Raw genomic sequence first — 25,790 nt, 5'->3', positions numbered from 1 at the left:
TTGCCAATTTTGCCTCCTAAGAAATGGTTTGCCATTTGTACAGCATCCAGCATTAGAACAAGGTGAAATTCCCCGATCCAGCCTTACGTAACGTTCCCCTTGCTTTTCTCTCCTGCTCCCTTTCCGTCACTTTTACCTGCTGACTCTCCCTGAGCGTGAGCAGGAGCATGCTGACCTTTCTGCTTCTTCCAGCCCCACCTCTGTTTCCATCTCAGGGCTGTGTCCTTCCTCTTTTCTCTGATGACATGCCCAAAAGTCACGTAAGGGGGCATCTCTTAACGGTTCCCGCAGAACACCGCCCCCATCCGCACCCCATTCACCCTCTAACCCATTCCTTTGTTTGCCTTTCTTCATAGTATTTACCATTATATAAATTGCATTGTTTATTTTTACTGTTTGTTTCTTCCACTAGAATATAAATTTGAGGACGATGGGGACTTTGTCATATTAAACATATTTTTACCTGCTAGAAAAATACTTGACAAAGGTAGTCATTCAATAACTTCTCGAATAATGAAGGGAAAATTAATTTTAGTTTAACCACATTCTTAAGTGGTTCTGAAGTGGATATTCTCACTTTAAATCCTCCATGTTAATTTTGTGAGAAACTTGTATACCCTTTTATGGGTTGTATTCCAGTGCTTGTCTCACCTTATCTATTGGGTTTTTAGTGACTTTCTTATTGATTTCTGTGATTTTTATGTATAATAAAGATAGGATTCAAGAGTAGCATTTGTTATACATTTACTGAAACTTGTTTTAATATGTTATCATTAATTATGCTTACATATGGACAAATTTGAGGAAAATATTTTCCTTTTTTATTTATTCCATTGTGTTTGATTTAGCAAGACATTTTATCACCACAGGTTTGATTAGTCTTTTCTTTAATTTTTTTCCAGTGTTTTACATTATTTTCTAATATTTAATTTTTAATCCTCTTTGAATTTATTTTGATATATAGCATGGAGCAGATATCAAACTAGGTATTTCCCCCAAATAACTGAAGCAGTTGTCCAAAACTTTTCATTCTGCTTTTCTTCTCTTCCTCTATGATTTTCATTTGTTTTGTTGTTTTGATATCATATTTACCATAGATTAACATTTTATCTGTGAACATTATATATATATATATATATATGTATGTGTGTGTGTATATATACACACACAGTCTGTTCCTTGTTGATTTGTTCAGTTCTCCTAATCTTTCTGATCAGGCTTAGATATTAATTTTATACTATTTTAATTACTGAAATAATGTAATATATTTTAAACCTGGAGGAATCTGTATTTTAAATCTTCACATTAAAAACAATTATTTTCTATTTCTACCCTTTTTTTTTTTTGGTTAGTTTTTTTTGAGGATTTTATTTATTTGACAGAAAGAGGGAGAGAGAGAGCACAAGCAGGGGGAGTGGCAGGCAGAGGGAAAAGCAAGCTCCCCACTGAGCAGAGAGCCTGGTCTGGGGGATGTAGGGCTCTATCCCAGGACCCTGGGATCACGATCTGAGCCAAAGGCAGATGCTTAACCTACTGAGCCAGCCAGGTGCCCCTAGGTTTTGTTTTTCTTATGCTCCCTAGACTTTATTCTAAAATTCATTAAAATTTTATTTAAAGTATTTTAAAACCAATTATCATACTATTTTTAATACGACTGTCATTCAGAACCTTGATTATGTGTCATTATACAATGATTAGATTATAATAGATATACTTTAGTTTCAGAAATATATTATCTACATAAAATTATAGTACAGCATGTATTGTTAACATTATTCCTAGATAATTTAAGGGTTTTTTTAGTACTATTATGAATTAAATATTTTATCCATTCTGCTTAATGATTATTGATCGAGATTTACATAAATTATCCATATGAGTTACTAATTATTTCTAATATATTTTCAGTAGATCCTCTTGGAATTCCTTTTTTTTTTTAAGATTTTATTTATTTGACATAGAGAGAGAGCATAAGCAGGGGGGAGCGGGAGAGGGAGAAGCAGGCTCCCTGCTGAGCATGGAGCCCGATGCAGGGTTCAATCCCAGGGCCCTGGCTGGGATCATGACGTGAGCTGAAGGCAGACACTTAACCAACTGAGCTACCTAGGTGCCCCTCTTTTTTTTTTTTTCTTTTAAAGATTTATTTATTAGAGAGAGAGCTGGGGGAGGATCAGAGGGAAGGGAAGAGGGAGAGAATCTTCAAGCAGAGTCCCCACTGAACACAGAGCCTGATGTGGAGCCCTCTTGGATTTCTAATAAAACCAACACCTCATCTGAAAATAATGATTTCTTTCTTTCTTTCCTTCTTTCTTTCTTTCTTTCTTTCTTTCTTTCTTTCTTTCTTTCTTTCTTTCTTTCTTTCTTTCTTTCTTTCTTTCTTTCTTTCTTTTTTTCTTTCCTTCCTTCCTTCCTTCCTTCCTTCCTTCCTTCCTTCCTTCCTCCCTTCCTTCCTCCCTCCCTCCCTCTCTTCCTTCCTTTCTTTCTTTTTTCCTTTTTTGTAATATGTATTGCTTGCATTTATATTTCACGTCATATTTCTTTGCCCAGTAATTCCAAAATAAGGTGAAATGATACTGGTTGGCTCTTTGAATTTACTTGTCCTGCTGACTCAATGCTCTTTACTGACTTGAGATAGAAATTCTTTATCATATTAAATAGTATTTTTACATTTTTGTTTTTAAGAGTTTTCATCTGGAATAGGTATTAAATGTGATCAAATACCTTTGCATCTTCTGTTTGGATAATCATGGGGCTTGTGGTTGTTGATATTTGACCAATTATTGGGATGCATTATCTTAGTAAGTTTCATAATGTTAAACAATGCTTTCATTCTTTGGTTATGTTTTTCACTCTTGAACTAGTTGTTTTGGCATGATATATAAATAAATTGAGTATAAATACAGATGTAGAGAGAGTGAAATATGTAACCATGTTAATTCCTTTGACTACCCAAAGCCATATGTATATTCAAAGGCAGACTAGAGCAGAGGTTAAACAACTAGCTGGTAAATTTGATCAATATTGACAAATAATCTTGGCCATTCAGCCCCAACATCTGGTATTTTTTTAAGAGCATGCTTTGGCCTAAGTTCTTAAGCTAATTACTTGAACTTACCTTGTGTTGATATACCCTTAGGGTTGACATTAAGACAATCAAAGGCTACTAGCGAGATCTGGAAGGTAATTATTTCCTTATTCACTACATTGTCTACTGAACAAAAGTGAGATTTGAGCATCTTTAAAAGAACTAAAAATCTTTAAGGACATCATGTTATGACCACTGATGTATCTTGAAAGAATTGTCATGGAGCATTTATATGTGACTGAGTTTTCAAGTATGGTATAATGTGAATAATATCAACTCTTTTGTTTTTATAATTTTGATTAACTATTTTGACTAATTACAATAAATTAATTTTAAACTAATTAAAATTAAATTAAAATATAAAAATAAAGAAGAAAATAAAAATCACCTCTAATCCCCAACCTGAAGATAACTAGTCTCTATTTTTTTTTCCTTCTTTCCTTCTATTGAGATCACACAGTATATAAAGTTCTGGTACTTTAGATTTTTTTCATTTAACATTTCACTTAATATTTAATAATTAACCCACGTTTTAAAAATTATTTAATACTTTATGGTAAAGATGGTCCATAATTTGTTTATTTATACCTGGTGTTAGATACTTAAATATTTCATAATAGTTTTTTATTATTAATAAGCTATGAGGAACACCTTGATATGCAGATTATTGTCCAGAGTTAGACCATTTCTGTTTAATAGATTACTAGACACACCAGTACATTTTTAAGAGGATAAAGTATCTTCGAATGATGAAAATATTTAAACTTTAGAGAAACATTTACCTTAAGCAAATCATCTGCCCACTCTAATGCTTCCCTGTCACTGTTTTAAGACCTATGGTATTTTATATAAAAAGAAATAGACACCAACAAATTTTAATGAATTTGAATGCCTCTTGACTATATGTATACATTCTGTTAACTGTATGTATGAGTTAGATAGAGAATATGTATTGGTAAACCAAAAATAAAATGAATATTGCTTGTATTACTTTAGGCCAGAATTTAAGTTTTTATTAAGGAGTCATCAATTATGGTTAATATAGTAGAAAATATTTCCCACATCTCTCACTCAGACACACACACACACACACACACACACACACTTGCACACACACGCGCACACAAAAAGCCTATCCAGAATATAACTAGAATCTTTAGTAAACTTCCCAATTGTCAAAACTGAAAGATGGTATAGTTACAAATATGGACATTAAGTATCTACAGTGAGTAATTGAATTTAGCAGGGTCATTGGATATAATGTCACTACAAAAAAAATTGCATACACCAGCAACACAATAAACATTTTAATTTTAAGAAGTAACATTGATACTAGCATCAAAAAACACACTGACCACTTACGAATAAATTTAATGAAAATGAGGAAATATTACACAAAAATTATAAAGCATTATTAGAGAAAATTAAAGAATATCTAAACACATTAATGATAAAATTACAATAAAAAGACGTCAACTTTTTTCAAAGTGATTTGTAGATTCAATACAGACCCATTAAAAATCCCAGTACATTTTGATGGTGGGAACTGACAGGATGATTGATTCTAAAATTTATGTGGATATGAAGAAGCTCAGGAATGGTCCTAAAAATCTTGAAAAGGTACAAGCTGGAGATTATGCACTATGGAGCATCAAAACTTAATTTAAAATTACAGGACTTAAAAGAGTGTGGAATTGATAGAAGGAAAAATAAGCTGCTAGTTCAGTGAACAGAGAGTGAGAAGTAGATCCATCCGTGGGTAAACACTTGATTTTTGACAAAGGTGGCACTGCAGATCAGTAAGTAGTGTTTGGTCAGTGGACGATGCATATGGAAAAGAAAAAATATATATTGCATCCTTCTTTGATTACTGGCAGAAGAAAATGAGAAAACTATACTATAACTATGTACTTAAGAAAGACTTCTTTTGTGTAAAAGAAATAAAAAACATTATTAACCATAAATGAAAAGGTATATTAATGACATTCACATTAGGATCTTCTGTTCATAAAAAGGCAATAGTAAACCACAGATTGGGAGAATGTATTTACAACATATAAAACTTACAGAATGTTTGGTTACATAATGTATGAAGAATTTCTAAAAGTCAGTAGATAAAAGAAAGTCAACACAATACAAATATAAGCAAGGGACTTGAATAGTTGCTTTAAAAAGGTAGGTACCCCAATTGTCAGTGAACACAGGAAAAGATTTCAGTCTCATTGTTCATCAGGAAATGCAAATTAAAACCACAGTGTGACACCGCTGTACAACCACAAGAATGGCTTAAGTTAAGAATGGAATAAATTACGAATGAGATTTTATGAAGATGTTGAACAACTGTAACTCTTAATCTACTGTTGGGAGTTAAACCAGTACAATAACTTTGGGAAACTGTTGTTATCTACTATAATTGAACATGTGTTTGCCATAGGACTCATTTCAATCCTAGATATATACCTAGTAGAAATGCCTACACATGTGTAGCAAAGATATGCACAGGAATGTTGATAGCACCACTGTTCAGAAACAACCTAAATGGTAAATGGATCAATACCTGGTAATATGTTCATACGGTGCAATACTATATACTATATAATTGTTAACAAAATACCGCTACCCAAAAATGGTGGATCTCACAAATAGAATGTAGAATGAAAGAAATCAGATGCAAAAAGTACAGACTATATGTTTCCATGCATGCAAAATTCAAAAACAGGCAAAATATAAATAGGTAGAAGTCAGGAAAGTTATCTTTTGGAGGGGGGATGGGATTATAATGGTGGCTTCTGGATGACTGGTAATAATCTTACTCATCATTAGTTGCTATTCATTTTCTGAAAATTTATCACTGTATACTTAAAATTGGTGTACTTCTCTCAATGTAACTTATACTTCAACTTTAAAAAGTATTTTTTATAAACTCAAACATGTAGAAACCTCTGTGGTAGGTCCTGTAGAGGGTATGAAAATGTGAGTAGCACATGTACTGGCTTTTCAGGAACTTACAGAGCATTGAGACAGGCAAATGCATGATGAACAATATTCAGGGTAGAAAGGAGAAACTATGCAATAAAATCAAAGAGGAGGGAAAATAGTCCCAAAAAGAAGCTCAGGTAGATAGATAGATAGATGAATAGATAGAAAGGAATATTATTTAGCCCTGAGAGAGAAGGAAATCCTGGCATTTGTACAACATGGATGGACTTTGAGGACATTGTGCTAAATGAGATAAGTCAGACAGAGGAAGACAAACACTGTCTGATCTCGCTTATATGTGGAGGCTAAAAAAGCCGAGCTCATAAAAACAGAGTAAAATGGTGGTTACCAGGGACTAGAATGTGGGGGAATGGGATATGAACTTTCAGTAAGTAGTAAGTAAGTCCTAGAGATCTAATGCACAATATACTTAATATAGACAACAATATTGTATTATAATTATCAAACTTGCTAAAAGAGTAGATCTTAATTATTCCAACTACAAAAAAATAAATAATTATGTGACATGGTAAAAGTGCTAACAACTGCTTTCATGGCAATCATATTACAATATATACTGTATCAAATCAACATGTGTATATATGTCAGATATATTTCAATTTAAGAAAAGAAACTCAGATTACTCTTCATAGAAGCAGCAGCTTTTGAGCTGAATTTAGAGACAGGTATGCATTTTATAGATGAAGGAATGAAGAGGAACATTCCTTTCAAAGGAAATAGTAGGAACAAATAATATATTAAAGGCATAGAAATTTTCAGCATATTTGAGAATGTTGGAATGTCTGCTGTTCACTCAAGATAGAATTCATATCAGTCTAGACAGAGGAAACGGGAAAGTAGTTTGGGTGTAGATCCCGTCAAGTCCAGGATGTAACCATAGAAAATTTACCAGCAGCTTTCCATGACTGTGAAGAAAGTCTGAGCCCTGAGGCAGAAGCCCGTCTCAGAGGTCACTGGGCTTTCACCCACACAAAAAAGAAAAAAATTTCCATAGCTAATGCTAGTGGTTAAGCCTGTGGATTCGAGGGTCCAGTAGTTCTAGTTTTAACTACCTACTGATATCACTAAAGCAGAAGTATATGGACAGTCCAGTCAATCAACAAAATTGAATGATTAGATATACCTATCTGCATTTTTTTAAACATGCAACTTAATGTAATGATAATTGACAGAAAGAAATTATTTTGCCTCTACTGTCAAGCTTCATGTTTCCATCTAGGCAATTCTATTTTACAGTGGTATTTTCGTTTTTATTTAGATATCAAATTACCCATGAAAAAGAGAAATGTGTATCCCAGAATCTCATGAATTGAGCAACTTGAAGAAAATTTGATTTCTATCATCACACTTTTTCTCAAGGGAAAATTCTTGCAAATAATATATTTGTGGTACTTTTACAAAGTGTGTTTCCCTGGGCAGTAGGAGTTTCTGTGAAAGCAGTTTATATGGAAGACAAGCATTTATAGAAAGTTAAGTCATGTTGCCAAAGAGAAAATGTTTATCTGGTGAGGGTTGCTTACAGACCTTCCAGTATATATTTAATATTTTTAATAATAAATATTTTCCTGTTTAATACATAAATATTTAATATATTTTAATAATAATACTGCAAACAATGAGATCTCCAGGTGTAAGTTGCTGTAGATGATCCTGTTGGGTGCCTTTGAGATTGTGCACAAAACCAGGGGTTCACAGTCTTGATTACAAACTGGTGTTTTCCAGGGGAAATTATAAGCAACAATAACAATAAAACTCCAAAATAGATTTCTTAGGTCTCACCCTCAGAGATTTCAGTGGTCTTGGGGCAGCATGGGGATGGGGATTTTTAGCTCCCCGGGTGGTCCTAATGCATAGCCAGGATCTGGAGGCAGTGTACTAATCCATGAGATAAATAATTGCTTCAGTGATGGGTGCTCTGAAAAAGCTAACGCAGCTTTTCTAGAGTCACTGATGCAAGGCGGCACAAGAGTTCTCAAGAGTTGTGGCCACTTCACTTCTCTTTAGTCACACCTGGACACCTGCAGCTTGTCTTGGTGATTGGTGCTTGCTCTCTGTGGGCAGGTCAGGTGAGGAGGAAGACGAATGGGCTGTTGGAACTTGCCCTTCTCTTTCTCTTTCTTTCGTAAAGCTGAGAGGTAGGACATCTTAGGTGTGTCTCTCTGCTCTAATTTGAGCAGGTTTCTTTCAGGAATAATGGCTTGCTAAGTGCCTTTTGCTAGGGGCATCAGGCGCACCGTGGTAGCTTGTATAAAAAAGCTTCTGAGCCATTGGGTCAGTTACGGGTAACAGGAAATGTGGACAACAGTAATCTAGGCTCAGGGCACAGAAGATGTTCATGTACATAGAGTGCTGACCTAAGACTTTGGCACCTGCTCCAGGTCCTGGGCTTACAGGATTGCCATGGCCTTACAGGAAATGCGCAGCTTCTCTCTTATGCCATCTGTGACCAATTGTTGACCTCTGTCTTATAAAACAAATGGATAAAGCCTCTATGGAGATAAACATTGAGGTTCTGAAAAGCAAGAGATCCGGATTAAGAACCCAAGCTCAGACAGTCCTGGGGTTAACCAAAGCTTTTGCTGACCTTGGTGGGATCTCTGTCTTGGGGAGAGTTGTCATGGTTTTCCAAAGAGGTCCAGCACAAAAGCCTCCACACATTTAATTTTGTTTTCAAACAGCTAAGATTTAGTGTTAAGTAAAAGACGATTGGTGTGTCCAAGTCCATGAGTAACAAAGCTTGACTTGCCCTAGGAAGTCTGCAGAATGATCTGGGGCTTTAGGGGTATAAATCTGACTTTAATTAACTTATAAGGCCTTATTGTCAGCCTTTATTCAGCCCAAAGGCCCACTGATTTTCTTCTTTGATTTTCTGTACTGAAAGGTTGGCCCAAGTCAGATACTTTCCATGGGAGTATAATTATGTATTGCAAATGGTTTTCGAAAATCATCAGGTCCAAAGATTCCATTGTCTTGCAAAATTTGTGTGGAATAAAATCATATTTATTATTAATGCCATTGCTACCTCCTTTTCCTTTCAAACCCTGGGATCCCGACTCTACCCCCACATGTCACTTTGCTGAAATGGCACACACGCAAAATCTACCTGCAAAAATGACGTTTTTACATCGCTTGATTGACCCAAGGAAATCACCACCACCACAACAAATCCTATGAGGGTAGGGAAGAAGGAAATGTTTAATTCATTTAATTTGGTCAGGCTCCTCATTTTCATTAAGCCTGCCTGATTTTTTTTTTAGTAGTTGATTTTATGGCATAGCTTATATGCTTTGCTTGTATAACTTTAGCAGTTACTAAAATTGACACAACTTTTATCTGATGGAACTGAAAAATATGAAGTTTAATTAAAATTGAAAACAAGAATAGGGTGTTTGGGGTTTTTAGTTGGGGAATAGCATTGGGGTTTCTTATTAGAGATTTCCTGTCAGACTCTTAGAAAGTGGTACATAGCTGAGATGGCCACAGGGCCTAGGTGTTAGAACTGAGGCATCTTGATTCGTAGAGAGACTGAGGGAACAGCCTGGGCTTGAGACATAACCCTTCTGAAATGAAATGTGTGACAGTGAGCAATATATTTCACCTTTTTGAGTCCAGTTTCTTTTTTGTAAAGTAAGATAATAATACCTACTTGACAGGATTGTTGAAAAACTTGATGTAGCCAACTTTTTATTAAGCATTGTGATGGTCAGGCACTATTTATTCCCTGTGCCCTATAATAATTAACATATTAATCCTCAAAAAACCCTGTGAGGTGGGTTAGTCTTGTTAACCGTATTTTATAGACAGGGAAACTGGGGTACAAGAAGATAAAACAAAATTGAATGACCTAGCATTTTGTGGCAGAACCAGGATCCAAATCTATGTCTCTGGTTCTGGAGACCTCAGTATACTTATGAGCAGTGGTAGACAATTAATATGCAGTCAGACTTGCTCACCCATACTGGTTTACCTCAGACTTCAATACTTATTTGCCCCTCTTATTACACACACACACACACACACACACACACACACACACACACACACACACACACACGTACACATATCCTTTCTGATTAAAAAAAAAGAAATCTTGGCTTCAAAGTATATTTGCTTTAAGCTAGATGAATAAGAAAAAACATATTCTGGCAACTTGCCTTTCCTTTTATATTGCAAATTTACAAAATAAAAGGAATCCAACTGAACTGCTTAGTTTCCCATTTCTTACTGATCTGCAGGTCCTGGCTGGCTAGAAGCTTTCTGAATGACTGTGTTTCCATTCAGTGTGGTCTCATAGCATGCAGAAGAATTTCAGAGATTTTCAATTGGAACGGTGGTGGCAGGGCAACCGCACATTCTTAAAGTATTGCAAATGAACTTTTGCCCCTTTAATCATGGGACAAACACAAAGGTCTTGATGGACTCTCCTCCTTTGCCCCCTGCTCTGCTGTGCTGTGTCCTGCTTTGTTGCTGTGCTGGTTCTTTGTAGACATTTCCCATCATGTTGTAACCTCTAAGACCTTGCAGAGATTGACACATCTTCACGAATATGCTAAACAGATCTACAGCAATGGTTTTCAAACAAGGAAGACTCCCACCTGCCCCTTCTCCTCCAACTATGGACATTTAACAATGTCTGGAGTTGCTTTGGGTTGTCACAACTTCAGATTGTGCTGCTAAACATCCCACAGTCTGCAAGACAACCTCTCACAATAAAGGATGATCCAGGCTAAAACGTCATTAGTTCCACTATTATGGAACCTTGATTTAAAATACCTATACCTTCTGTGCTATGGTGAGCGCTGTGAATTGTGTAAGTCTGTTGAATCACAGACCTGTACTTCTGAAACAAATAATGCGACATATGTTAAGAAAAAAGAAAAAGAAGAAGATAGCAGGAGGGGAAGAATGAAGGGGAGTAAGTCGGAGGGGGAGACGAACCATGAGAGACAATGGACTCTGAAAAACAAACTGAGGGTTCTAGAGGGGAGGAGGGTAGGGGGATGGGTTAGCCTGGTGATGGGTATTAAAGAGGGCACGTTCTGCGTGGAGCACTGGGTGTTATGCACAAACAATGAATCATGGAACACTACATCAAAAACTAATGATGTAATGTATGGTGATTAACATAACAATAAAAAATAAAAAAAGTACCTATACCTTCTTTGAAAGTCACTTCTTGGGAAAGGACCACTGAATTAGAGTAGGTATCTCTACAAGCATCTCTTATAGTGCACACTTGGGGAATGCAAATAAAAATCACAATCTGATACCATTGCACATGTAGTGAAAGAGGTATAATGAAAAGCAAAGTAAATACTGAGACTGAACAGCTCTGTAGCCAACTGAACTTTCATATTAATTTGGTGGGAAAGTAAATGGATAAAATTACTTTGAAAAATTATTTAGTGTTATACAGTAAAGGTGAACATAGGCATACCTTATGACCCAGCAATTCCATTTCTATATGTAAATATGAATATATATATAATAGATAGATAGATAGATGTATATCCATCAGAAACAGGTACGTACACTCACCAAAAGTATGCACTAGAATTTTCATTGCAGCACTATCTAAGTTGTCAAAAATTGGAAACAACCCAAATGCCCTTCAGTTGTAGAATGGGTAAATGAATTGTTGTATATTCATATGATTGTGCACTGTAGAATACAAAGGGGGCGAAAGGACTTACAAGTCACACAGTGATATGGTTGAATTTCATAAATTAATGTTGACTGAAAGAAGGCAGGCGTGCACACACACACACACACACAGAAAAAACATAGTATATGAAAAGTACAAAATAGAACTAATCCATGCTATTAGAAGTCAGGATCATCTTGGTTGAGGGGTAGTGACTGGAAAGAAGCATGAGGAGGACCTTAGGCGTCTGGTCATCTTCTGTTTCTCAGTCCTTATGTTTTTGCACAGGTGTGTTCACTTTGTGAAAAGTCACAACACTGCATATTTTTGATATGTGCATTCTTCTGTATGTATATAACTCTTCAATAAAATTTTTAAAGTGTGCAGCTGGTACTCTAGAAAGTAAGACAGGCTCTGGATTTTTCTACTAATGTTTTCCCTTACATTTTAATGTGGATTGGTCCAAAAGCACCTTAAAATACCAAGGTTGTATCATTGAGGGAAATAAGGGGGGCTGGAGTGGAAGCCTACCCTCCAGGTGGCCTGGTTGAGCAGGAGACAGCCTGGGGCACAGATGGAAGAATTCACTTCAGAGCAATTACAAATGAGTAATCAAATGTTAATCATATTTAAGAAACACACTCGTATTGGTCAGCCCTGAGTCAAGGGGGACCGGGATGCCTGGTCTCTAGAGAAGCTTGCAGCTCCACTGGATAGGATTGAGGAGCTTTTAGGCAGAGGATTGCAAAGAAGGCAAGTGTCAAAAAGTCTGCTTTGCAATGACACATAGCTCGTGCCATGATTTTGTTGTTGCCTGACCTTATCATCTCTCTTTCCCTTTCTCTTCACAGCCAAGGAGACAATGGCCATGCTTTGAATGCAGGCTCAAATCTTTTAAATTTTATTTTGTGAATCCTTAGCAGTCAAATGGCATTGAGTTTCTGTTAGCTGGTTTTGTTGTTGTTATTGTTTGTTTGTTTTGTGTGGTTTGCTATGTGATGCTAGAAAATTATTTTTTTCTCTGCTTCAATTTTCTTATCTCTATAAAAAGGCTGAAGATAACATTGTGAAAGGTAAAATGCTCTATTTTCACCTGATATTATTATACTAATTAACATTGAATTCTAACAACTCAAGAAAACTTATTCAATGTAAAACCATGGGATCCCAAGGGAAACTTCCCAGAGTCCCCTCTTGACGGCTCTTCCCTGGAAAAGCATTTTCTTTCAACTCTTTATGCTTACTCCCCTTCATGGAGCCCTGCTATCGGAGGGCTTCCTTGGGAGTTCTTAGAGATGGGTAGTTCTGGAGGGGGGGCACCTTACCTAGAAGCCATGAGGGCACACAGTGTACAGTTTGTAACATTGTACAGTGTTAGTACTGGCGGCTGGATAGAGGTGGTCATTTTAGCCCTAGAGAAAGGTTCCCCTGTTGAAGGCCAGTGTAGGCAAATAACATTTTAAATGTTGTACAGTGTATGGAAATTTCTATTACTACAAACATTTAGTTTGGTTCTGTGCCTGTTCAACATATTGCACATTTCTAAATTAACCATCTCCTAAATGGAGTACAGTCATGATTCAGGTTCGCATTTTTCCTATGGGTGGAAGACTCAAGGTAGATGCTGTACACTCACTTTTCCACAGCCGCATGGATGGATCTAAATCCTAAACATTGATTTCTTGTGCTAAGCCAAGAGGTGAGCCACTGAATGGGAGTGAGGAACTTGAGCTATTTGTTTAGAATATCTAGCTTGCCAAACTCTGACCCTTCTAGAACCAGGGGCTCTAGCAATTTTTCCCCCACTGCCAGTTCTCATTTCCTTAATTTGTGAAACTAATCTTCTGGCAGGAAGAACTGGGATGGGTAATTAATTCACATTACATTTGCTTTGGTGTCTTTATGTAAAGTACAGCCTTCTTATAATAATCCACTTCTTTGAAGCATTTATCATTTCAGTTTTCTGATTAAAAAATTAATGTTTATTTAGAAAACTGAGAGCAAAAAGCATAAGTCAGAACATAAAATATTTTCAACAAGTTGATGAATATGTGGGTGTTATTAATACTATTCTGTCTACTTTTACGACTTGCTAGAAAACTTTCATTATAAAAATGACCCATAAATTTATTATCCAGATTTCATCACTATGAACATTTTTGTGTGATTCCATAAAATCTTTTTCATGGCAGTGTTTTATTTTCTACATGCTAGTACATTCCCTGAATGCTTGTTTCAACTACCTGATAAAACTTGACAATGCTTGTGTCTGACCTGCTGGCCCTTAAGAAGAAGGGAATAATCCCAACTTTCGTTAGGGATAGGCTTTAAATCCCAAAATGAAAATAAATTAAAAAATGCCTAGAATACTAAAGTGTTGCAGTGTCGTAACCATCTGGTATTCAGATAACCAGTAACCCAGGGCCTGGTATTCAGTAATAAGTGCAACCTCAGTAAATGAGCAGAATTCAGCAATGACATGTTATCATAAAGTCCTTTGACCTCATATATTAGGAATTCCAGAGTGAATCCACATCAGCCTGAGTTGAGACATAAGTTTGCTTTTCTTCCTGAGTAGCTTTTGAACCTTGAGTTTACATCATGGATGTAGCTATTGATTCTCTCACTGCTCTTTTCGTGAACGGAAGGCTGACCATTTCTGGGGGAAGTTTATGTCCTTATCAACTTGTTTGCTTCCTTGCCAAGCCAAGATCTCGTTCAGGAACCATACCTGAATCACTGAAAAAGCGAAAAAGGAAACACTTTAATCAGGATTGCTAATTGAACCTCAGGAGACTACAGAAACCATAATGGTTTTTTGTTTTTTTGCCTTTGGTTTTTGTTTTTTTTCCTGCTAACTGGATAGAAAACTTTGCCTTATGAGAGCCATTACTCAAAAGATGAAGGAAATGCTGATGATGTGGAATTATGCACTGAGTTGGTAAATTTTCTTGTAGTATCTCTTGAGGGTTAGAACAATGTGGTGATTGTGTAATGTAATACAATTGGAAGGACAGTGCATTTGCTGCTGCATTAACAAGTAGATTTGAGATTTGGAAATTTCAGTTGGGCATGAGTATCACACAGCTTACTTCTTCCACAGTTCATGCATGCACAAAGAACATACCTTTCTTCTTTGGCATCAAGGTGATTCCACCTAAAGGAGTAAGTGGTGTTTTGATTATTAAAGGAATAGGCACGGGGCAGTGTATAAGAGAATAAATTCCATCTTTGGCTCCCCTACCTTCCTTCGAAGAGCCCAGTTGGCCTCCAGGGCCCTTCCCATTCAGGCGTGCCCTTGCTAGGAAAACCGTCCTTTACTGCTGCTTCCTTAACTCTAACCTGACTCTCACACATTGGGGAACATGGGCTAGTTATTAAATTGCCACCCATTTTCCTTCTCTGATGGCCTGGGTAAGAATTCTCATTTGCTAGTTCCTAGATGACCTCTGACAAATTACTGAGCTCAGTTTTCTCTTCTGTAAAATGGGGTTAATAATAATACATACTTCAGTGCATCATTATAACGAATAAATTAGTTAATACCTGTGTTAGTACTCAGAAAAGTGTCTGGCATGTAAAAACTAATTGGTATGTTTAGTTCCTATAAAGTTTTTCATTTCCTTGGGGAAGAAATCCTCTTACAGGCTTGATGCAGTTTAGTTTTATGGATTAAACATTGGTCAGCAGTACCTTCTGGCTCTTCTGTTAATCCAAACCAGATACCAGATGCCCAGGCTTCCAGTCCTGTACTGGATAAAACACCATCAAAACACAAGATACTCAAACTGGAAGGAAACAAGTTAATGTAATATTTTCATTTTATAATGACCTGTTTTCAGGTTCATTCTTTAGGCATTATGTTCCTTATTCCTCCACATAAGTCTGATGCCAGTACTTTGAGACATTAAAGCAAGCCATTGAGAAAGTCATTTGAAAGCATTTGAAACATACTGTATAGGGCACAACCTATTCTGTTTTGTGTAGTTAGAAGGAGGCAGTGCCGACACAACACAGAAGTAGATTTTACTCTACTTTAGGTCTTCGAATTTACAATTTGGGGTTTGAACTCTCCCTTATAGCCCACATTCTAGACATGTAGTGGGAAGTCAGAGGTCATGACCAAAAAATATGTTCAGTGCCATTCACGTGGGAGAATATCTAACAAACATACACACACACACACACACACACACACTTTATGTGTGATTGTGAGTCCAGATAATTTTCTCTCTGAGAGGAACCTCCCTGGTGGTCTGTTTGCATGCAGTGCCACCTCTGTGCTTCTCTCCTAGAGATTCGCCACTGGAATGTTGAGAAAATAGTATAAGCTCCTGATTCCCTCCTGAGATGATTGCCTGGAGGATCATGGAGGTAAAAAATGAAAACCATTTTCCCTTATTTAAAATGTGTGCTGAAAATACCATTCAATCCTTTCCCTTTCCAGGAGTCATACAGAGATGTGAGAGATTTGGTACACTCATCATTATAGAAAAATTTACCAGTGAACAGTGTATTGACCCAAATTCTGAGGAGGAAAGGTGCTCAAATATTTACCCAGAGCACTTCACTGAAAGGGTGCCCGACGGGTGGTTGGAGGTGGCCACCGGCAGGCTCTTGGCACCAACCACATTTCCTCTGTTCTAAGGAACCATTCATTCACCTGGTGCTTCCCCACACCCACTGCCTTCTCCCTTTCCAGTGAGCTCCCTTTAGGAAGATATTTTATGAACTGTGTGCATGAATAGTTTTGTGCCTACAGCAAGAGTGTTGTTTTCCTAAAATCAAGAATTAGAATAGGAAGTTCAGGAGCCTGGATTGTCAGCCTCAGGAGAGCAGCTGCGCAGACACTGTCCTGGGAAGACACTGTCTATGATATGTCATCGGATCTGGAGACAGATGCCTCTTTATGACATACAATACTGTTCTTGGCCTCTCATCCTTCACTCTCTTTCTTTTTGAATTTCTCTTCCCCGTAAATACCTAAAAATGTTAGTGCAAATAGAATCACAGGTACCCCAATTTTAGTCCTAACGCTAGATATGAACTTGGTCAAGTCATGACTGCCTTGTTATCTCTGTTTCCTATTCTAACCCAAATTAGTATAGTCTTATGAGACTGGAGAGATTGGTGCCGCTATAGGAATAGAGCATGTATCAGTGTATGTATTTTATATACTGAAGTGAGTCCATTTTTAAAGAGTGTTACTATTCATGCATAGACTGAGCTGACAAGCCCAAAGGGAAAGCACTACTTACAGTCTGCCCAAGCCATTAGGATAATTTTCAGATAAAGTCCTCACTGTTTTTCTAAGAATTAAAAATAAAATTTTAATTTCTTAAAATTAAAAATACTATAAGCTAATGAAAGTCAGAAAGTAGCTGGGAATCCATGACAAAGCTATATAGAGGAAGATTTTAGTTGTTTGTTTTTAATAAAAATTTGATTTGTGCTGGTAATTCTTTCCTCTATTAGTCCATGTCTTGTTTGAACCTATTTTTAAGATCCCCAAAAGGAGAACACCATATAGAACATGGAGGTGATTTACCATTGCTGATCTGCCTCCAGATTCTAAGGCAGAAACTTAAAACCAGCTTAGCTTTAATGCCACTCGAAGGCCCTGTAGGTGTCATTGGTAAGACATTGGTGAGATATTAATAAGGGGACATGGGCAAAGGGAGAACAGAGTGCATTATCAGCACAAGGAAAACAGGTAAAAGAACCTGTGGAATGGGCAAGACAGGTCCCCCACCTCAACCCCAGGAAGAGTTTACTTCCGGAGACATCATTGGCATAGTTTATAGGAGAATTGGGGCCTCTAGGTCCTGCTGAATTAAAGAAGGACAGACTGTAAATCTTCTGAGTTTCTAGAGTTTACTCAATAATGCAAACAAAAATAAACCAGTGTCCGTACACGTGGTTCAAGCACGCCTAGAAAGGCAATGGAGCCAGTAATCCCTTGTCACTATTAATTAAGTATATCCTCTAACAGCCTTGAGTCAGGCTGTTAATCTTCACACCTTCCTTTGGGGTCCCTGGGCAGCCGCTTTGGAGGTCTAATGAATCTCTGACCAATTTGGGCCATGGTCTAGTCACAAAAACAACAGCCAGAGGTGTAATAAGATATTCTGTGAAGAATGCATGTTCAATATTATTAGATCAGTTCTGCTGTTGGATAACTGATATCACAGCTTATATAAAGGTGGTAAATCTACAGATGGCATTCCAGCTCATGTAGAGAAGGAGAAGTCAAATGTTACCGAAACAGGGTAACTTTATGTGGTCAGACCATCATGAAATCACCAAAATCAGACAGGAAGAAACACTATCTTCCTATATTCCAATTTAACTTGGATCATTTTTTTTGGGGGGGGGGTCACTTTTTAAAAAGAGTTTTGATTTAGTGACCAGTTTAGTAATTCCATATTGAGCCACGTATGTTTTAGGTGAGAAAGACTACATTTCAGTCAAGCCAGGGTTCCTCTACCAGCCTTGCCCTTGAGTTAATAAACCACTTATGGTCTTCCATATTTTCAAGATGATGAGGGGTGTTCTTTAGTTGTCCTTGATCCATGTGGGCATCTATTGAGAAGAAGATCATTTTAACTAGTCCTCAGTGACCATCTACTCTATTAGCTGCTGAATATTATCTTCCAGGTTGTGAGGCAATGATAAAGTGCCTTCCAGATTCTTGACACACAGCAGGGGCCTCAACAAGAGGCATAGGATTAGGCACAGTGATCAGGAAAGGATGAGTGTGATGGATGCTGTATGATCGTCTTTGAGGATGGGACTCCTAGAAATAATTAGGACAATGTCATACGGACAGTATGGGACGTGTGGGTAGAAATCAGTAAAATATGAGACTGTGATGTTATTATGACCCATTTCAAGCCCCAAACTCTTGTATCCTTAGGAAGTATGGGTTACCGTAATATTCAGAAAATAAACACATTTAACTGTAAACTGGTCTCCCTCTCTCTCAGCTTCTCTGCTTAATTGACAGACCCTGCTATATTTATTTTGGGTGAACCACTGCACTATGGGGGGAGTAGTAAAGGCCCAGATGACATTTAAGGAGGACATTTTAACTCTTTGGGAGAAACATGCTTCTAATTTCTATGAGCATCTGTAGCCAAGGAATAGAAATCTGTTTTCATCTCATTTTATCTTATTTATTTATTTGGGAGAGAGAGAGAGAGAGAGAGAAAATGAGCAGGGGGAGGGGCAGAGGGAGAGGGAGAAGCAGACTCACCACCGAGCAGGAGCAGGAAAAGGGCCCCCACTGAGCAGGGAACCTGATGTGGGACTCGATCCCAGGACCCTGAGATCAGGACCTGAGCCGAAGGCAGACATTTAACCAACTGAGCCACGCAGGCGCTCCGAGGAATACAAATTTCTATTACATATGATCATGACCAACAACAAGGAAGCTGTGAAGCACAGCTTTTTCTCCCTGTGCAACAGTCAGTGGACACCAAGGAAAGCTTAGACACAAGAAGCATAGTGACCCCACTGTAGTAGGAACACATTTATTGAAATGTGACTGGATGACGAAAAAAAAACACAAAGATATATGTTCCCATTCTTAGATGGGAAACCCATACTCCAAAGAGGAGAAGGAATTCCACGAGCGTCTTGAGTGAATCCAGTCTGCCAAGCCCTCCTGGTGGCTCCAGTTTTTCTATTAGGTTACCCTGCGCCCCTCCCACTTGTAACCTACTGCAAGAGTGCTCACAATCCTGTAGCATCCATGCACATTGACATGTGGCTTTCCACTTCCTCCCACAAAAAGGGTAGTAGAATGTACTTAAACATACCCTGATTTGGAGTTCAATCATGTACCTTGTCTTGGCCTATAGAGGAAGGGGGTGCATGACTGGACACCTTACCTGAATTGATTCCTTAAGATACCTGGTTTCCATCTTCTCTTTCCCGGCTCTGCCACAGTGGAGGGAAGAACTGTCTTTGCTACCCCCTGGTTCAGCTAGAGCAGATTCACTTCCGCTGGGTACAGTTTATATGAACTGAGCTAAAATACTCCATAGCTGCGTGACAAATGGCACTAGAAAACCAGTACCTCTCTAATGATTATTTATATAGACAGAATGAACAATTTGCATAATCCTAAAGAATATATTTTCAAATGTCATTAAAAAAGACTGTGTAATTAGTCAATTAGGGAAATATGTACATTTTATATTTTCTGAAGGAGGGAAAATGTTCAAAGGTATTGTCTGGCCTTTAGCCTTTATTTTTTCTATCTTATAACAGCCTTATTGAGATATAATTTAAATACCATAACCTGTTTTATTGTGTACAATTCAGAAATTTTAGTATCTTTACAGTGTTGCACAACTATCACTGCAATCTAATTTTAGAACATTTTCAGCCCCCTAAGAAGAAAGCTTGTGTGCATTTAGAGTCTCTCTGTACCCCTGCCCCTCGGCAACTACAGATCTTCCTGTCTCCAAATATTTGCTTTTTGGACATAAAAAGGGGATCATATATGTATTCCCTTGTGTCTAGTCTTCATCTTTTTAGAAAGGTAGAAAATGGGGGTGCCTGGGTGGTTCAGTTGGTTAAGCGTCTGCCTTCGGCTCAGGTCGTGATCCTGGGATCCTGGGTTCGAGCCCCACGTAGCTCCATCCCTGCTCCGCAGGGAGCCTGCTTTTTCCTCTCTCTCTCTCTGCCAAAAAAAAAAAAAAAAGATAAATAAATCTTAGAAAAAAAGAAAGAAAAGGTGGAAAATGCCTGTGCTCTACTCTAGGATTTTGATGGATTCCTGTCTCACATTTAGGTCTTTCATCCATTTTGAATTAATTTTTGCATATGGTGTAAGAAAGTGGTCCACTTTCATTCTTCTGCATGTTGCTGACCAATTTTCCCAGCACCATTTGTTGACGACACTATCTTTTTTCCACTGGACAGTCTTTCCTGTTTGTCGAAGATTAGTTGACCATATATTTGAGGGTCCATTTCTGGGTTCTCTCTTCTGTTCCATTGATCTATATGTCTGTTTTTTTTAAATTTATTATTGTTATGTTAATCACCATACATTACATCATTAGTTTTTGATGTAGTGTTCCATGATTATTGTTTGTGCATAACACCCAGTGTTCCATGCAGAACGTGCCCTCTTTAATACCCATCACCAGGCTAACCCATCCCCCCACCCCCTCCCCTCGAGAACCCTCAGTTTGTTTTTCAGAGTCCATCGCCTCTCATGGTTCGTCTCCCCCTCCGACTTACTCCCCTTCATTCTTCCCCTCCTGCTATCTTCTTCTTTTTCTTTTTTCTTAACATATCTTGCATTATTTGTTTCAGAGGTACAGATCTGTGATTCAACAGTCTTGCACAATTCACAGCGCTCACCATAGCACATACCCTCCCCTGGTCTATCACCTAGCAACCCCATCCCTCCGAGCCCCCCCGCCACTCCAGCAACCCTCAGTTTGTTTCCTGGGATTAAGAATTCCTCATATCAGGCGCCTGGGTGGCTCAGTTGGTTGGGCTACTGCCTTCGTCTCAGATCATGATCCTGGAGTCCCAGGATCGAGTCCTGCATCGGGCTCCATGGTCAGCAGGGAGTGTGCTTCTCCCTCTGACCCTCTTCCCTTTGGTGCTCTCTATCTCTCATTCTCTCTCTCTCAAAAAATAAATAAAATCTTAAAAAAAAAAAGAATTCCTCATATCAGTGAGGTCATATGATACCTGTTTTTCTGATTGACTTATTTTACTCAGCATAACACCCTCTAGTTCTATCCACGTCATTGCAAATGCCAAGATCTCATTCCTTTTGATGACTGCATAATATTCCATTGTATATATATACCACCTCTTCTTTATCCATTCATCTGTTGACGGACATCTTGGCTGTTTCCACAGTTTGGCTATTGTGGACATTGCCGCTATAAACATTGGGGTGCACGTACCCCTTCGGATCCCTACATTTGTATCTTTGGGGTAAATACCCAGTAGTGCAATTGCTGGATCGTAGGGTAGCTCTATTTTCAACTGTTTGAGGAACCTCCATACTGTTTTCCAGAGTGGCTGCACCAGCTTGCATTCCCACCAACAGTGTAGGAGGGTTCCCCTTTCTCCGCATCCCCGCCAACATCTGTCGTTTCCTGACTTGTTAATTTTAGCCATTCTGACTGGTGTGACGTGGTATCTCATTGAGGTTTTGATTTGGATTTCCCTGATGCCAAGCGATGTTGAGCACTTTTTCACGTGTCTGTTGGCCATTTGGATGTCTTCTTTGGAAAAATGTCTGTTCATGTCTTCTGCCCATTTCTTGATTGGATTATTTGTTCTTTGGTGTTGAGTTTGATAAGGTCTTTATAGATTTTGGATACTAGCCCTTTATCTGATATGTCATTTGCAAATATGTTCTCCCATTCTGTCGGTTGTCTTTTGGTTTTGTAGACTGTTTCTTTTGCTGTGCAAAAGCTTTTTATCTTGATGAAGTCCCAAGAGTTCACTTTTGCCCTTGCTTCCCTTGCCTTTGGTAATGTGTTTAGGAAGACGTTGCTGCAGCTGAGGTCGAAGAGGTTGCTGCCTGTGTTCTCCTTTAGGATTTTGATGGACTCCTGTCTCACATTGAGGTCTTTCAACCATTTGGAGTCTGTTTTTGTGTGTGGTGTAAGGAAATGGTCCAGTTTCATTCTGCTGCATGTGGCTGTCCAATTATCCCAACACCATTTGTTGAAGAGACTGTCTTTTTTCCATTGGACATTCTTTCCTGCTTTGTCAAAGATCAGTTGACCATACAGTTGAGGGTCCATTTCTGGGCTCTCGATTTCTGTTCCATTGATCTATGTGTCTGTTTTTGTGCCATCTTTGTAACAGAGCTGAAAGTCTGGAATTGTGATGCTGCCAGCTTTGCTTTTCTTTTTCAACATTCCTCTGGCTATTTGGGGTCTTTTCTGGTTCCATACAAATTGTAGGATTATTTGTTCCATTTCTTTGAAAAAAGTGGATGGTATTTTGTTGGGGATTGCATTGAATGTGTAGATTGCTCTAGGTACCATTGACATCTTCACAATATTTGTTCTTCCAATCCATGAGCATGGAACGTTTTTCCATGTCTTTGTGTCTTCCTCAATTTCGTTCATGAGTATTTTATAGTTTTCTGAGTGCAGATCCTTTGCCTCTTTGGGTAGATTTATTCCTAGGTGTCTTATGATTTTGGGTGCAATTGTAAATGGGATTGACTCCTTAATTTCTCTTTCTTCTGTCTTATTGGTGTATAGGAATGCCACTGATTTCTGTGCATTGATTTTAATATCCTGCCACTTTACTGAATTCCTGTATGAGTTCTAGCAGTTTTGGAGTGGAGTCTTTTGGGTTGTCCACATAAAGTATCATATCATCTGCAAAGAGTGAGAGTTTGACTTCTTCTTTGCTGATTTGGATGCCTTTTATTTCTTTTTGTTGTCTGATTGGTGTGGCTAGGACTTCTAATACTATGTTGAATAGCAGTGGTGAGAGTGGACATTCCTGCCATGCTCCTGACCTTAGGGTGAAAGCTCTCAGTTTTTCCCCATTGAGAATGATATTCACTGTGGGTTTCTCATAGAGAGCTTTTATGATATTGAGGTATGTACCCTCTGTCCCTACACCCTGAAGAGTTTTGATCAAGAAAGGATGCTGTACTTTGTCAAATGCTTTTTCTGCATCTATTGAGAGGATCATATGATTCTTGTTCTCTCTTTTGTTAATGTATTGTATCACGTTGATTGATTTGCAGATGTTGAACCAACCTTGCAGCCGAGGGATAAATCCCACTTGGTCGTGGTGATTAATCCTTTTAATGTACTGTTGGATCCTATTGGCTAGTATTTTGGTGAGAATTTTTGCATCCATGTTCATCGAGGATATTAGTCTGTAATTCTCCTTTTTGATGGGGTCTTTGTCTGGTTTTGGGATCAAGGTAATGGTGGCCTCATAAAACAAGTTTGGAAGTTTTCCTTCCATTTCTATTTTTTGGAACAGTTTCAGAAGAATAGGTATTAATTCTTCTTTAAATGTTTGGTAGAATTCCCCTGGGAAGCCATCTGTCCCTGGGCTTTTGTTTGTTGGGAGATTTTTGATGACTGCTTCAATTTCCTTAGTGTTTATAGGTCTGTGCAGGTTTTCTATTTCTTCCTGGTTCAGTTTTGGTAGTTGATACATCTCCGAATGCATCCATTTCTTCCAGGTTATCTAATTTGCTGGCATAGAGTTGCTCATAATATGTTCTTATAATTGTTTGTATTTCTTTGGTGTTGGTTGTGATCTCTCCTCTTTCATTCATGATTTTGCTGATTTGGGTCATTTCTCTTTTCTTTTTGAGAAGTCTGGCCAGGGGTTCATTAGTCTTGTTAATTCTTTCAGAGAACCAGCTCCTAGTTTCGTTGATCTGTTCCACTGTTCTTTTTGTTTCTAGTTCATTGATTTCTGCTCTGATCTTTATTATTTCTCTTCTCCTGCTGGGTTTAGACTTTATTTGCTGTTGTTTCTCCACCTCCTTTAGGTGTAGAGTTAGATTGTGTATTTGAGACCTTTCTTGTTTCTTGAGAAAGGCTTGTATTGCTATATCCTTTCCTCTCAGGACTGCCTTTGCTGTATCCCAAAGATTTTGAACAGTTGTGTTTTCATTTTCATTGGTTTCCATGAATTATTTTAATTCTTCTTTAATTTCCTGGTTGACCCATTCGTTCTTTAGTAGGATGCTCATTAGCCTCCATGTATTTGAGTTCTTCCTGACTTTCTCTTGTGATTGAATTCTAGTTTCAAAGCATTGTGGTCTGAAATTATGCAGGGAATAATCCCAATCTTTTGGTACCGGTTGAGACCTGATTTGTGACCTAGGATGTGATCAATTCTGGAGAATGTTCCATGGGCACTAGAGAAGAATGTGTATTCCGTTGCTTTGGGATGGAATGTTCTGAATAGGTCTGTGAAGACCATTTGGTCCAGTGTGTCATTTAAAGTCTTTATTTCCTTGTTGATCTTTTGCTTAGATGATCTGTCCATTTCAGTGAGTGGGGTGTTAAAGTCCCCCACTATTATTGTATTGTTGTCAATGTGTTTCTTTGCTTTTGTTATTAATTGCCTTATATAATTGGCTGCTCCCATGTTAGGGGCATAGATATTTACAATTGTTAGATCTTCTTGTTGGAGAGACCCTTTAAGTAGGATATAGCATCCTTCCTCCTCTCTTATTACAGTCTTTGGTTTAAAATCTAATTTGTCTGATGTAAGGATGGCCACCCCAGCTTTCTTTTGGTGTCCATTAGCATGGTAAATGGTTTTCCACCCCCTCACTTTCAATCTGGGAGTGTCTTTGGGTCTAAAATGAGTCTCTTGCAGACAGCATATCGATGGGTCTTGTTTTTTAATCCAGTCTGATAGCCTGTGTCTTTTGATCGGGGCATTGAGCCCATTGACATTCAGGGTAACTATTGAAAGATAATGAATTTAGTGCCATTGTATTGCCTGTAAGGTGACTGTTACTGTATATTGTCTGTGTTCCTTTCTGGCTATGTTGTTTTTAGGCTCTCTCTTTGCTTAGAGGATCCCTTTCAATATTTCTTGTAGGGCTGGTTTCGTGTTTGCACATTCCTTTAGTTTTTGTTTGTCTTGGAAGCTTTTTATCTCTCCTTCTATATTCAATGACAGCGTAGCTGGATATAGTATTCTTGGCTGCATATTTTTCTCTTTTAGTGATCTGAAGATATCATGCCAGTCCTTTCTGGCCTGCCAGGTCTGTGTGGATAGGTCTGTGGCCAATCTAATGTTTCTACCATTATAGGTTACATATCTCTTCTCCTGAGCTGTTTTCAGGATTTTCTCTTTGCCTCTGAGACTCATAAGTTTTACTATTAGATGTCGGGGTGTTGACCTATTTTTATTGATTTTGAGAGGGGTTCTCTGTGCCTCCTGGATTTTGATGCCTGTTTCCTTCCCTAAATTAGGGAAGTTCTCTCCTATAATTTGCTCCAATATACCCTTTGCCCCTCTCTGTTCTTCTTCTGGTATCCCAATTATTCTAATGTTGTTTCGTCTTATGGTATC

Source organism: Zalophus californianus, chromosome 16 (genome assembly GCF_009762305.2).
Source record: "Zalophus californianus isolate mZalCal1 chromosome 16, mZalCal1.pri.v2, whole genome shotgun sequence".
Lineage (NCBI taxonomy): Eukaryota > Metazoa > Chordata > Mammalia > Carnivora > Otariidae > Zalophus > Zalophus californianus.
The sequence above is the reverse complement of the archived record's forward strand: the minus strand, read 5'-3'. Positions refer to the sequence as shown.